The sequence below is a fragment of the Lepidochelys kempii genome, chromosome 1 (assembly GCF_965140265.1).
Source record: "Lepidochelys kempii isolate rLepKem1 chromosome 1, rLepKem1.hap2, whole genome shotgun sequence".
NCBI classification, from domain to species: Eukaryota; Metazoa; Chordata; order Testudines; family Cheloniidae; genus Lepidochelys; species Lepidochelys kempii.
Genome location: NC_133256.1, coordinates 234,230,735 through 234,244,489, shown reverse-complemented (window position 1 = coordinate 234,244,489; position 13,755 = coordinate 234,230,735). Strand labels below are relative to the sequence as shown.

Genomic DNA, 13,755 nt, shown 5'->3' with positions numbered 1-13,755 from the left:
ATCTTGGGAGACAGGCCAGTCCTTGCTTACAGACAGCCCCCCAACCTGAGTCAAATACTCACCAGCAACCACACAACAGAACCACTAACCCAGGAACCTATCCTTGCAACAAAGCCCATTGCCAACTATGTCCACATATCTATTCAGGAGACACTCTCATAGGGCCTAATCACATCAGTCACACTATCAGAGGCTCGTTCACCTGCACATCTACCAATGTGATATATGCCATCATGTGTCAGCAATGCCCCTCTGCCATGTACATTGGCCAAACTGGACAGTCTCTTCATAAAAGAATAAATGGACACAAATCAGACGTCAAGAATTATAACATTCAAAAACCAGTTGGAGAACACTTCAATCTCTCTGGTCACTCGATTACAGACCTAAAAGTTGCAATTCTTCAACAAAAAAACTTCAAAAACAGACTTCAACGAGAGACTGCTGAATTGGAATTAATTTGCCAACTGGATACAATTAATTTGGGATTGAATAGAGACTGGGAGTGGATGGGTCATTACACAAAGTAAAACTATTTCCCCTTGTTTATTCTCTCCCCACCCCCACTGTTCCTCAGATGTTCTTGTCAACTGCTGGAAATGGCCCACCTTGATTATCACTACAAAAGTTTCCCTCCCCCCCACTCTCCTGCTGGTAATAGGTCACCTTAAGTGATCACTCTCATTACAGTGTGTATGGTAACACCCATTGTTTTCTAGGTATATAAATCTCCCCACTGTATTTTCCACTGAATGCATCCGATGAAGTGAGCTGTAGCTCACGAAAGCTTATGCTCAAATAAATTTGTTAGTCTTCCAGGTGCCACAAGTACTCCTTTTCTTTTTGTTAATATTAGAAACAGAAGACTTTCAACAGTTTTTTTTTATATCAGTAGCTAAATTTTTTTCTCCTCTTCCCCCAACTGTAATGAGCATCCTCCCCTCCCCCCAGCTTTTAGGGTTAATGGTGAGGCAAGGAAATAGCAAAGCTTTGAGTCTGATGCACTCTTTCCTTTTTTCTTCTCCCTCCCCCCACACATCCCCCTTCAACCAACCTACATTTCTTGGCTCCGTTCAGCTATTAGTCTGTTCAAGTTGTGACGTAAATGACTCACAGCAAGTGACCCCTGTGGCAAACCTGTAAAACATTATACAGCATGAATAAGAACTTTCTTATTAGAGCTGCAGCTGGCTAGATGCAGACATATGGCAGTGAAGATGTTTTGGAAGAAAGGCATGGCTTGACAAAGAACCCAGTCTCTTGAATAAAGGTTTATACTGGCACTTCACTGTGTTTATAATACCATATGCCAGGGGCAGGACTTTTTTTTTTATCATATTGTTATTTACGTTTTTATACCTAAGCAGCTCTTATATTGAGGCGACTGAGAAGGGGAAACTATTTATTTTTTTCCCCTTGGGTTTCTCAGACTTAGGTTATCCTACTGTAAGTACATGAGGCTTTGGAGGCCTAGACTCAAATGTCTTTCATATCTAAAGCAAAGTAGGACCCATTGTCAGGACCCATTGTGTCTACTACAGGTAGGGTTTTCTTTATATTTCAGAACATTTTGCAGAACAGACTCAGTGTGACTGGATTTTTGTGTGTTGATGTTTGTGGGATTTTTTTTTAGGTTGTTTGCTTGTTGTAACTGGACTCACATAGGCTGCAGATGTTGTTGTAGAGAGCTAGTACATATATCATACTTGAAAAATCTACCTTTTTCCTCCCACCCCCATTCTACAGCATTATGTAAGCCAATGATAGTCAATCCATGATTTTCTGTTGTTCTTCTCTGGTTTGTGCCAAGGTTCTGCGTGACCACAATGTGGATCTTCTGCTAGGATAAAAACTATCACTGTCAGACTCTCCCTTCATCTGATGCTCAAACTGATGGAGTAAATACTTATTAGTACTAGTAGCCAGCTGAGAAGATGGAAACATTTGGCTCCAGGTGTAACTTTTTATTTAATTGTTTTGAGGAATGTGTTAACTATGACTTGTTAAATAAAGCCCCATCGTGTGTGGCACTCAACACCTTGCAGTGTCAGGTCCTTATATTTTATGAAATGGGGTTTTGTATTCTAAATACGTTCAGTCATTTTTGTAGTTCTCAGTAACTCCGTCCAATAACAAAGCGGCTCTTTGGTTGCTGATGGCTGAGTTGCTAGACTGTGGCCTGTGAGGGCCATTAAACTGCTCAGCTCCAGCAGCACAGCATGGTCAGTTCAGCACAAGACTCTAGCCCTAGAGTTTTCTTGGAAACACACTTTCAATCTGAGAGAGAACTGAGAAAAAAAAAGTTCACAGAGTAAGAGTGATACTAGTAGAAACAAAAGCTGGCAAGAGCTGAGTAGGAATCTGAGCTAATTCTTTTGTTTTCTTTTAATGACTCAATAAAAGGGTATAAATGATCTGGAAACAAATTTGTTTCCATGTCCCAGCTCACCCTCCCCGCTCCCTTACAGTTCAGGGTTATAATCATGGCCCCATAGTTAGAGCTGCAGCCAGGCTTCCATTATGTATGCTATTTTTCCTTACAGAAAATAACTCCTTTCAGGCCATAGGAGAATTTCTTTGGAACGTTGAGGAAAAATTGTCCAGTCATTTCTGATTTGATCTTTGAGTTCATCTGCCTTAAAATGGGAACTGCCTGCACTTTGACAAATGGACTGGAAAGTTGCGTAGTTGCTTTAAAACATTGTAAAATGCCTCTGTATCTGATGATAAAATTGCTGAGTTATTACGATTATTTACTACTAATTTCAAATCTTATTAAATCACAAGAGATCTTTTCACTGCTTACATGCACGACACTTTTTATCCTCCTCCATTAGTATTAAAGATTTGGACTCTATTAATAAATGTAGGAAAATCCAGAGTAAAACTAGGAGTGCATTGGCTTCCAAATAACGGGTGATGTTTGTTACATCCTATGAGCCACACAACCTCTACACAATGGAACCACTGAACATTAAGATTTGGTTTAAAAGTTATCCTTTCTGTATCTGACAGACTGAGAAGCTGTTATGGTTATCATGTTAGTTTGTAGTTATCAGGCCCTTGGGAGAAGTATAATCTGGTGGTTTTAGCCAAAGACTAGGAACAAAGAATTCACAAATTATTTCTAGCCTTGACACTACTAGTTCTGTGGACTAAGGAAAGACTTTGTTTCCCCATCTGGAACATGGGGCCATTATTTACTCATCTACTTCGCTGGGGCTTTGCACCTAACTCCTTTGAAAATTTGCCCCTTAATGTTTGTCAAGTGTATGTTGTGCTGCTTCTTAATTCGGATGGATTTTTTCATTCAGTAGGTAGAGGCTCTGCCAGGCTTTGAGACAGAACAGAAATCATTCCTCTATTCAGTGAATACGCCTCCTTTCTGGCCATGTATTTCAGGAGAGCAAGGAGTGAATCATGTGCACTGCTTCCACATCACCCAGTCAGAAGGTAGCTGTAAAGTCTATTGTACAGATGCCCAAATACTCAGAAAAATGCATGAACAGAGTTCTGCAACTCCATGAATAGAAATGGCACTTGAAGAATTTCTTTAGAACTTACTTTCTTGGGGAGAAGTAGAAGGAAGCCAGTGCCTTCATATTTTTGAGTTTGTATGGAACTAAATAGCTTTTGAGTAGAAGTGGACCTCAACAACTTTGGGAGTGTTCAAAATCCAAAGCTGGCTCTGAATTTTGCAAGTGACTCCTTCTTTTTATAATTAGCTAAACCTATCTCCAGATCTGAATGCCTCTGAACTTTGAGGGGCTTGAACTCTGAATCCAAAAGATTCAGTTGTAGTCGTGTCTTGGTATTGCAAGAAAGTGAGCCGCCTTTTTGATATTCAAAATAAATGCAACACAGACACCTAATTTGTCTACCTATTAAGTTTGTTGGCTTCCCTATACAAAGCTTAGTTCCAAACTCCTTAGGAGCAAGAACACCAGAATAACCATGTCTGATTACATACATAGGAAGCTGTCATCCATAATGAAATCTTTGTGATTCAGGTGTAACCAGGGCTCTTCACAGGTCATTGTTCCTTGGTAGATGTCACTTTCTACTGTCATGGAGACTCCCACCTTTGTACTTAGATACAGCTTGAAGTCTGTAAGGTGTTACTTTTTCTCCTGCTGATAATAGCTCATCTTAATTAATTAGCCTCTTACAGTTTGTATGGCAACTTCCACCTTTTCTGTGTGTGTGTGTGTGTGTATAATATATATATATATATATATATCTTCTTACTATATGTTCTATTCTATGCATCCGATGAAGTGGGCTGTAGCCCACGAAAGCTTATGGTCTAATAAATTTGTTAGTCTCTAAGGTGCCACAAGTACTCCTGTTCTTTTTCTGGGTACAGACTAACATGGCTGCTACTCTGAAACTATTTCACCTGTAGTCCCCAGAAATAGTTTGAGAGTTCAGGTGCTTTAATTCCAGTACCTTCTTAATAAAGGATGTGCAGAAGTAGCAGAAGGATGTCAGGGCCACAAGCCAGCATGCTGTGCTCCAAATATGCTTCCTTCTCAGTGAAGCCGCACACCCCCTCCCACCGCCACACACATCCAACCCAATGACCCCAGCCTTCCTTCTTATATCCAAACAGAAATACAGTCCATTTGCCAGACAAGCCGCCTCATCTATCTGGCAATCTTCTTGTATATTTGCCTAGTTTTGCACAATCACTGAGCCCAATCACGCAAAAACGAAAAAAGTGGGGGCAGGTAATTTACTAGACAAGGAGGAGTTTCTTTGAGAATCATGAGTACACAGGGTCAGTCCATCTCAGCCATATGAGCTACACAGGGCATGTTTGGCTCAAAGTCAATTATAAAAGCAATGTTAAAAGGCTTTCTGCTGATTATCTGTACAAGTGAGATTCCTCCCTGGCATGAAATGCTAGACGTATGACTCCCACACACAGCAAAATAAAAACAGCCATCTGCTTGCCATGTTCTTTGTACATTTTTGGGTTCCCCCCTCCCCTCCAAGAAAGTTGACATCCTACTCCCAACCACCTCCTACTAGAAAATTAACTTAGTTGACAACCAAAATTAAAGACCTTTTCTGGACTTCCGCTTCTATGTTCTGCCTCATACCAGCTGGGGAGGACTGAGAAGGATCCTTTAGGATTTGAGTCCCAGTGCAGAGGTGAATCAGTGGGCAGCAGAGAGCCTGGTACATTCCTGGCCAGCCACCTGCCTCCACGATAGATTCTCTCCAGGAAGAGGATGTGTCCACACACTCCAACTTCTGAAGAAAGAAGGAACAGGCAGGCATCATTCGTGTCTGTCACTGGTGCATGGCATACACTTGGAAGCTATCTGTGACTTGAAAGAGGTTTGAGACTGGGTTCAGTACAGTTTCAATTCACCTCACCAGTCCAGCCTGCTTTCCAACTTACATTACCTCTCAGCTTAGTGAGTTTTCTTGCACGAGAACAAATTGAGGATTCCAAGATACTCAGCATGTCCCAAGATTCTAGCAAATGGTTGGTGCATGTTTCTGCAGGTATAGAGCATATTGTAGTCATTGCTTTGGAAATCAGACTGCTGTTCTCATTCTGTCCACTGCTCTCCAACATTTGCACCTCCATGCTGTGACCCTGAAGCTGGTCATTTGCCCTTGTGTCTCTGCAAGCCAGTCTTCACTATTCTATGTAGAATAGGCCATTTCTGCTATGTAAGCTAGGTAACTTGCTTCCCAAACCTTAGATTGTATGGATGATGGAAGTTCTGTCCACAAAGGATTTCGAGATCTCCAGATTTGACCTAATTCCAAATTTGAAAAAAACCCCAAAATTTCTGAATTCTTCACAAAAGGGAATTCTGGGGGGGAATCAGTTCAGGTGAACCAAAAACATTTCATTTTGACAAAATTGAAATGTTTCAATTTTACTTTTTGAAAATGTGTACAATATTTTAATATATAATATGATACAAAATAAAATTAAGTCATTTCGAAACACAAAATTGAAATAGGCTGTTTTGGCATTATTGGGATTTTTTTCCATTTGCTTTCAAAACAAAATTCTAGGGTAATCGACTCAATTTTACAAAGTATTTTGATTTCAGCTGACCTGCATGTTCCAGTGGAACATGGTTCCATCAAAGTTTCTCGAACCAGCTCTGTCTCGTGTTTTCTGCAGGCCAGGTGTTGGCTGCTTTCACTGGTTATGAGGGAGCAAGCTGTTTCTCTCTCAGCTGTTCTATATTGGCCTGATTGTGTAATTGGTAAGAAGAGCACCCTAACTGCTATTCAGAAGCTCATTTCACTGGCAAACCCCCAGGCTACTAAACTAAAACTAGACATAAGATTAATGTATTTTCTGTGTAATACATTTTAACGCGCTCTCTCTCTCTCTCTCATATATACACATGAAACACAGACCCGTTTTTGCATCACGAGGCCTGCAGTAGATTGGGAGGATTTTTCCACAGTAATCTGTACAATTACAGAAGCAGATATTTGAAAAGTGGAAAAGCTATTGGACAAGTTACACGTGCTTTCTGACCTTTATGACTCTCACACTGCATGTAGTCTTCTCAAGTAGCTACTGAGATAATTTGGCCCCTGAGATAGAGTTTGCTAAAAATAACTCTCTTACTTTTGTTCTTTCATTGTGTTGAGGGGTCTGTTTGTTTGTTTTTAGTTTTTACCATACCTACCAGTCTGGCGATAAAAGGACTGAGGTTATCCCATTGAATACTAGCCAGTGCGGTCTGGCTTTATTCCCAAGGGATTGTTGACTCCATTCAGCAATTATAAGTCAGGCTCCCCAAAATTGTGAAATTGGCTTAAAAATCATGAGCTTAAAAATAACGAGTTGGGGTTCTTTCTGTTTGCCCTCTGGTTTCGGAACCTTTCAGATTCACATTTTTGATTTTTTTTCTCTATGCCCTAATGTTTAGGAGCTTACTTTTACTTTTAAATGAAAGCTGAGATATTTTACAGTCACATAGCTCCAGGACCTGGGATTTTAAGAAAAACACCTAATATTGTGAGATTTGAGATACAACTGTAAGAAACAGCAACACTGCTACTACCATCCTCATTCCTGAAAAATTATGTGGATATTCTGGCTAATTTAACTTGAGACTTGAAAGTATTATTGGAAGCTTGAAAAACATCTTGGAAGTGCCTTTCATTTGTGTGTCTGCAGAACAACTTTATTTTCACCCTGTGTTTTTGTGCTCTTCTGAGAGTTATGGGTTAGTAAAAGAGGCTGACTTCCCAGCCACGAAGTCTGAAGTCCTCTATTTATTCACAGATCAAATACAGCATGGATTGCAGCATTGGAGGCTTTCTTACAGTGCATTGCCAGTTACCCCTAACCTTGAGAACAGTTCAGGCTTCGTGCCCATTTAATTCATGGATTCACTCCATAAAATGCCAACAAGATTGTGGTTTACTGTCCATTGTGAACAGTAGCTTTGGGACAAAGACGTGCTCCATAGGAACTATATTTGATACCGTCAGACTCATTTCACATAGGTCACCAAACAGCAGTCATGTTTTGTGTCATGGTTGACTTGAGCGTAATTTGGGTTGACAGCTGATATTTTGTTATCCCATACACATCCAGACCTGTAATAACTTTATTAATTTCTCTTTAAAAAAGATTTTTTAAAATTTTTTAACTTCATTAAAAAAACAAGTGACAGTTCTAGGGCAAATGAGATGATGACTAAGTAAAACCATATTTAAGCTACAAATAAGAGATAGGGATGAGGCAGGAATTTTCCATTTGTTCTTCCAAATATTCTCAGTTCACAGAGCAGTTGTCTCCCAGTACTGCAGAGATTGATGGCAACAGATCCTCTTATAATGAAGCACTGTTACTACAAAGGATATGTCTACACTGCAGTTAAAATCCTGTGGTTGGCATGTGCCAGCTGACTCAGGCTAGGGCTCTGTTTAATTGCGGTGTAGACGTTCAGACTCTCATTGACAGCTTGAAAAGTCTCTTGATTTTTGCAAAATTGGGCTGGAAATCTCTTAAGAAAAACCTTTCTCACAGTATTTTGGCTCCTCTGCTCAGAACAAAACCCAGACAAATGACCAGTAATTGAACAGCTTAAGTTGGCTGAACTTTTTTAAAAATCTCAAAAAAGGTTCAGTTTGGGTGGAGCTGTTTGGTTTTTATTTTGCCCGAACCAGTTGTCCCTAATTAAGTCCTTCTAACAGAGGAATGAGGGTGGCAGCACATCAGAATGTTTAGCGGCTGGGAGTGGGGGAAACTTTCAATGTTTGTGCTGGCTGTGGAGACTCGTGAAGATTTCCACCTTGCTTGCATCATTTCCCTGCTCTTTCTCAAAGGCAGATAATTGGTGTTCAGAGCCTTCCCTTTCTCTGACATTTATTGCAGAACAGTAGCATTTTGGGAAGAGAGATAAGATCACCCAATAGCTGAAAAGAGAGGATATTTCTGCACCTTCAGGAATGCTCTTCAGACCCTAGGAAAGGGTTTTAATCTATGACAAAGATTGTGGACCTAGATGTTCAGTGAACCAGGGAGAATGTTTAGATGAGTGAGCTTGGGGCTGAGAGCCATGATCGCCTAAGTTCTAATCTCAGCTGAGACACTGTCTCTGTCTCTGGTTAGCTATCTGTGCCTCAATTTCTCTATCTGTAAAATGGAGATAATAGTTCTAAACTCTCTTCTGAGACTTCCTAATTTTTGGACAGAGCTTTGAGACTAGAATGCTAAATAACTGATTATTAGGATCCTGCATATGTTGATTGGGCCTAGAGAAGCCAAACAGGGCTCAAACTAATGTACATGGAGTCAGAATAATTGTAATTATCCAGGTGTCTTCAGTCTCAGGGGCAAGGACACATCTGGTGTCCAGGCACCAGGAAAAATCAAAGGGTGAAGAGTTTTTGACCTTTGCTTCATTGGGACCAGGATTTCATCCATGTAGTTGTCTTGTCCCCAGCCAGGGGACCTAGTCACTAGGATTAAGTGATATGCATTAACTTCTACTGAGGCAGGCCTTCATTGGTTGGAATACAAAAGTAAAATAATATCTCTAGCCAAACCCTTGTATAAGAGGACAAAAAGTACATATTTTGGGACACACAGTAATAGGGGAAAGTAGAAACTGAAATTACTTTGGCAACAGTGAGGAGGAGGCCTCAGGGGCCCATAATGGGACTGAGTAAGGAGGAATATCCTCTTTTAGCTGGTGTCTTACATAGATTCTTCCATAAAGTAAGCAGAGAAAACATTGTTTTCTTGATCGGTTGCTAGTCCAGTTAAGTGATGTATTTGAGCAATGTGCAATATAGATGAATATTAGATTGTACAGGTTTTATTATAATGAAAGTTGTTTAGGGCAGTAGTTCTCCATCTCTTCTATACTGTGACCCCATGTGACAATACAAGACTTATGGACCCACTCTCCCTGCATGTAGCCCTAAAAAATAAAAGGTGTGGGGGGGAATAAACTGAATCTGCTGGAACCTGTTCCCAACCCCCAGGTTGAAAACCTGTATCTTGGGCAATTTATATTTGTTAGATGTTAGTATGTGAAATGTAATTATCCTGGCCTTTTCCCTCCCATTTTACCTGTACTCTAGGATGATGTTGGACGTATATGTTTGGGACTACAGCACTTCAGAAATAATGTATACAACATGTATCATTTGGTGCTTTATGTATAAATAATATGATTGAAACTGTTCCGTTTATGTGGAAAGTTTCTGGTTTTATTAGGAGCAAAATGGTAATTGTATGAGAAATACATTATTACTGAGGACAACATGAGATTAAATATGGGCAAACAAATGTGCCAGGTGTAAGGTATAGGGGACACTTTCTTTTGATGATGCCCATCTGAGGTAATATGTATTTGTGAATATAGCTCATTAAACATAAATCAACAAAAAATACAGTAGCTAAACCAGTGCATCCAAATTCACTGAATAACCCGGGCATCTCACACTGAGAAATTCTTTGGGAATTATTTAGAAAAAATGCACTCACGTAATATATTTAAAAAGGGGGGGGGAACAAAAATAACAAAACCTTAGAGACCTGTCCTCTGAATTATATTAAAATGTGGATGGTATACAGTGAGTTTAATAAGATATTGTAGAAGTTGGAACAAAATGACAATTTACTACTATCTCGCTTCCGTTGAAAGTTATTAAAAATTGTTTTTTGGTACTATTTAAAACAAAAAGGAAGGAAGGGAAGAGTGGTCAATAGGCAGTTCATAGAAGGCATGACACTTTTTGGATTTACAAGATGTGTGAAAAGTTATAAAACCCATATGCAGTGAAAAAAAGAAAGTATGGTCTCAACACAGGACTGGGAGCCAGGAATTCATGACTTCTGTTTCTCCTTCTGACACTGATTCCATCAGTAGCTTTGAGGTACAAGTTTTCTAAACTGTCCCCTTAGTTTTTTCATGCCCAATTTCAGATACCTTGGGCCTCAGCAATCACAACTCAGTTGTGAGCAAACAACACTTCTGAAACTTGGACCCAACATGTCTCAGTTTAGGCATCCAAAAACAGTCAATCAAAACTTGTGGTCACTTTTTAAATTGTTTTCCCTAATCTCGCTATTCAAGCAACATGTAACCCTTTCTAAGGCTGCCAGTGTCCTCCTTCCGTTATACCATTCATCTTGCTTTGACTAGATTGTGTAGTGTAGTGTAGTGTGAGGAGGCACTGGAAGTTGCAATGATCTGCCCTTGTGCTCGAGGACTGACTACATTTGTAGTCCTTGTACCCGCCTGATCACAAGGGCTGTGTGAGGGTAAGTAGCACTAGCCACACCAGGGTAAGTGGAGCAATGGTCCCCACCACATCAGACAGGGGCTCTGACAAGCAGGAGAAAGAGTGACCACGCTAGGTAGCTCTGGGAGCATATTGCTTGCCTCCTAGAGATTGTACTGAGGTGGTTCAGCTTTTCACTGCAGGGAATTCCTATTGTTCAAAATCTGGCCCCTGATCTTTAGAGACTTTTTGTTTGTAGATTTTAGAACCTATGAAATAATCCTGAAAACAAAGTTTTAAAATTCATAATAGTTCAAAAGGCAGGGTTTAAAATTGTGTTAGTATTTTAGACCATGTTTTAAAAGAATTTATTTTTTAATTTGACCTGTAGATATCTCTACTTAACCTCTTCCTATTTAGAGGAGGATACTGATCACCAGGTCTTGGTGTTTTGTTTTGTTTTTCCACCTAATTTGAGCCCTGTATTCATGCCCCTGACTTTTGCCTGTTTATATACAGCATCTATGCATTCCAGATGGAGTGAAGCACATGTGACAGGAATGTATGTGTTTTGGAGCAGGAGTTGGGTGTGAATGAGAAACAGTTGTCTGTTTAGACACCTACTTAGAGATTACTCAGAATCCTGCCTCTTTGCATTACTGTTTGTTGCTCTCTAGGTTTATCTCAAAGGATGCTGTCAAGGCTGGTAAGCCTAAAATTTGACCTAGCTTGACAGTGATCCCATATTCAGTACCTTTCACTGCCAATACAAGTTAGTGATGTCTGTTCCCTTTACTGAGTCATTGACTGCTTTTTAAATGTTCCTGTAGGGAGAAAAGGGGGAATGAGAGAAACTTACCAAGGGCGAAGCAATTGGACTCAATGACTTTTGTGTTTTTTGTTGTCTGAACAGGCCTTCCACTTCCATCTCCTTATCCTATTGGAACATTTGTTTTCTTTTCTGTTGCTGTTGTGAGTTTGTCGCATATAGTGAAGGCTGTTGAAAAGTGAAATCCTCTGGAAGGCTAGGGCTTTGTACAAGGTTCTGTAGGAAATCTAGGAAGCTTGAGTTTACAAGACTTGCCATGGTTCCTTACACAAAAGGCATCTCTTGTGCGTTGGTTGAGGACTGCCTTTTCAGGGATCACTGTACAATGGGATTGTTTATATTAGAATTTATTTGTGGTAGACAAATCATATTTTTGTTAAATTTGGAGCATCACTTTGTATTTATCATAACTAATTGCTAATAAGACTCTGATGATTGTTTTGTTTGTTTACTGTTCCACTTTTCTCTTCATATGCTGTCAGGTTGAGTTGCTGATGCAGAATAACTGTACTTTTTGAGATTATCACTACGTAAGCCTACAATTTGTTAAATTTCCAAACTCTGAACTTCACACTTGTGAACAGGAAAAGAATCCAGGAATTTTGGTTCCTACAACATGACCTACAACATTACCTTTAGTAACGTGCGGGTTTATAGCACATGTAAATTAAGGGAAAAGTAATCTCATGCACAGTTGAGCAGGTCTGTCGCTTCATGTTTGTTGTACAGTGATGTACATCTACACGTAGGTCCCAATCCTACTCGACTTGAAGCGATGTGCTTAATTTTGCTGACTGTGAATAATCCCACCAAAATAAATGGGATTAAACATTTGCATGAGTCTTTGCAGAAAGGGGGGTTATAGCCGCTACACATTTTGTCCCAGCAATACCTGGCTATTGGTGGTGATACAAAGGTCAAAATTAGCCCTCTATTCCCCTGAAAACCAACATCCCTGTTGACACCCGTGCTGACAGACTCAACACATAAACCATGGACTGAATTGAGGTAAAGTGAGCACCACCCTTTCACCCTTAGATATATAGTTGTACCAGATCAGGGTTGAGGTCTGAGGGTGGGGTAGTATGGGCAAAACATTGAGCTGCTGCTGCTGTCTGGGCTGGGCTTGTTTGTTGGCTAAATAGAGAACTTAAATCTCCAAGCCGGCCTAAAACCTTTCACAAGCCTAAATTCACCAACATTTAAAACCTAAATTCACATGGAGGGGGAAATCCCAGTGCTGTCCAGCTGTTACACAAACAAGATGGCCAGGATTTTCTCTGTGTATATTTCGACAGGAAACCAACAAGGTGGTTTTTCTGTCCACATAGGGATAAATATGAAGTGTGTCTAGATTGCGGCTCAGTATACATCCTCTTGGTTCCCAAAAAGTGCTTTGCCCGGGACAGTTGGTGGAGGTGGGGGCTCATGGAGGAGAGGGTGTCTGTGAAATGTGTCACGCTGGAGGAAGATCGCTGAACTGATTTAATTAGTTCTATTTCAGCAGCTTCTTTCATCCAGTAGTGAGCTGGAGCTGTTTCGCACAGGTTCGCTAGAACCGGGACAACCGGTTCTAAAAGGGCTTCTAAATTTAACAACTGGTCAAAAGTGGCGCCTTAGGCGCTGACTCCTTGGGTCCTCAGGGGCTAGAGCACCCACAGGGAAAATTTGGTGGGTGCAGAGCACCCACAGGCAGCACCCCACCCTGCGCCCGGCCCCAGCTCACCTCCGCTCCGCCTCCCACTCCTCCCCTGAACGCTCCGCCCCGCTCTGCTTCTCCACCCCCCCACCCGGCTTTCCGCGAATCAGCTGTTTGCTCGGGAAGCTGGGGGGGCTGAGAAGCAGGTGGCGGCTTCACACTCAGGCCCAGGGAGGCGGAGGCAGAGTGGAGGTGAGCTGGGGCAGGGGGACAGGAGGAGGGCCGCCTGCGCCACAGCAGGTAACCCGGGGGGCATGCAGGGGAACTGCTCCCCACCCCAGCTCACCTCCGCCTCCCTGGGCCTGAGCACGAAGCCGCCGCTGGCTTCCTGCGCGAACAGCTGATTTGCGGGAAGCTGGGGGAGGGGGCGGAGAAGCAGAGCGGGGCACCGCGTTCAGGGGAGGAGGTGGAGCGGAGGTGAGGTGACCTGGGGCGGGGAGCTGCCAGTGTGTGCTCTGCACCCACCAAATTTTCACTGTGGGTGCTCTAGCCC

The 13,755-nt window shown here is 41.4% G+C and overlaps 1 protein-coding gene across 4 annotated transcripts in view; it reads left to right on the top strand.

Moving 5' to 3' along the window:
• PDE3A (phosphodiesterase 3A) overlaps positions 1 to 13,755 on the top strand; it is a 367,243-nt gene that overhangs the window by 205,908 nt on the left and 147,580 nt on the right. Inside the window, exon 1 of one of the 4 annotated variants that reach the window (XM_073318631.1) lies at positions 1,472 to 1,541. The exons of the other annotated variants lie outside the window; for them this stretch is intronic. The gene's annotated coding sequence lies outside the window, so the exon portion shown is untranslated. Of the gene's footprint in view, positions 1 to 1,471; positions 1,542 to 13,755 lie in introns of those variants that run through there. 4 annotated transcript variants of the gene reach the window in all.